This window comes from Corylus avellana, chromosome ca6, assembly GCF_901000735.1.
Source record: "Corylus avellana chromosome ca6, CavTom2PMs-1.0".
NCBI lineage: Eukaryota > Viridiplantae > Streptophyta > Magnoliopsida > Fagales > Betulaceae > Corylus > Corylus avellana.
Genome location: NC_081546.1, coordinates 20,137,702 through 20,139,660, shown reverse-complemented (window position 1 = coordinate 20,139,660; position 1,959 = coordinate 20,137,702).

Below are 1,959 nucleotides of genomic sequence, written 5' to 3'. Positions count from 1 at the left end.
TAAGCTAACAGGAATAAGTAAATTTAATCATTTAAATGAAATTTTTAATTTAAATGGGAGTGTATTCAAACTCAAAATCTTTAATTCTGATACTATATTAAGTCATCATTTGCCCTAAAAGGTTAAGCATATAGGAAGAAATAAATTTAATCATTTAATCAAATATTTTAATAAGCTCTATATCCTGGTTCAATCTTATAAAATATCCTTCTTCTTTTTTGCGTGCATTGTATCTCAATTTGTGGCATGCCTAAGGGAGTTTTCGATGGCCGGTCCTTTAAATGAGGCTATGTTTTCTTTCCGATCGAGTAATGCTATATCCCACCTTTTAATCCAGATTTCATCGGAACGAAGTGCATTTTCCTTTAGAATAAATCGGGGATCGAAGTGGAAAATACATTTCAGATATAGCATTACTCCTTGTTTCCATACCAACATTCCGAATCAAAAGAAAAAAGGGCCTGATTTATCACAAGTACTGATGATGATAACAAGCATAATTATTTTGACAGAAAAAATCCCTTAATGTATCTAATGAGAAAGAAAGAAGTACCATCTGAAAATTTCTGCACCCGTGCACCATAAGAAGAATAAGAGCATTGCGGTGATGGAGATGTGGCAGAAGAGGGCAACAAAATTGTACTCCACGACTTCAAAAAGAAACCATATGATTGTCGTCCCAATCAAAAGTGCAGCTGATACATTTCTCTTCTTCCATAACAACACTTCTGCCACTGCAAATCCAATTCCAATTCATCTAGTCATGAGAAAGATAGTTGAAAAAAAAATTCAAATAGTATGAGTGATTATCATAATCTCATGTCACCATCGAGCTTGACTCCATTGATTATGATTCTCATTATTCTACATTTTTTAAACAAAATTGTATGAGTGATTATCACCAGAGGGCGATTCTGAAACCCAATAGAGAATAGTATTAAAAGCACCTTTTCCCACAATTTTGCAAGTCATTCAGTATATATATAAGCAAAAGTAAAAGCAACCTGCAAAATAACAAGCTATGCATACAGATTTGTCTTTAGAACGAGAGTGAATATATATATATACAGTACCTTCTCCTCCTCCGAGCAATTCATGTACATCTCTTCCAAAATAACTTGTCATGGTTATTCTCAAAAGAACGTGATATGTTCTGCTAATATTTTCACCGAGTTTTATATGAAAATAGGGGTGGTTAGAATTCTAAGCTTGATTGTGAAGTAAACTATGACAAAGTAAGGAATGGGATTTGAGGATTGCTTTGCATGCCCGCGGCCGCCAAGAGTGGCATAACTTGTGCATGCAGTCTATTGCAACTTTTTACACGTGTGACACCAAAAATACTCTAAATTATAATTATAAACAGCAGAAGCAATGCACCCTAGCTCAAGTTAGGTTTGATACTCCCAAGCTCATGAATTGATTTGTTCTCTCTTCCCTTCAATATATATGTTTTACCTTCAAACATGTTCTAAACGTCATTGATAAACAACCAACGTACAGGATTCAATAATTTCATTAGTTGCTAGTGTCCTTTAAATCAAGTTCTCCTTTAGAAGCTAACTTAGCATTGGGAATATTAGTGCATCTTACATATATGAAGGGTAGCCAGGTGCGTTTTCCATATAGGATATCTCATGGTTGGGGAGCCTCCCTTGTCCCCCCCACTTTTAAATAGGACGACGTCATTTGTTAAAAGAATTAATTAAGGAAAATATACATTTTAATTACTCCCAAAGTTTCATTACTTTTTAACTTTTGTCTTCAATGTTTAAAAATTGACAATATAATTAAGTTTTTTGAATTTGCAATATTGTCCGTCTACTCTGACAGAAATTGATTTAGGGACAAATGTCCCCAAAATACCCCTAAAAATATATAATTAATAAAATAAAATAACAATTAAAAAAGAAAATTAAAAAACTCAACAAAAAAAATTGGAGGCGGTTCGGTCACCCT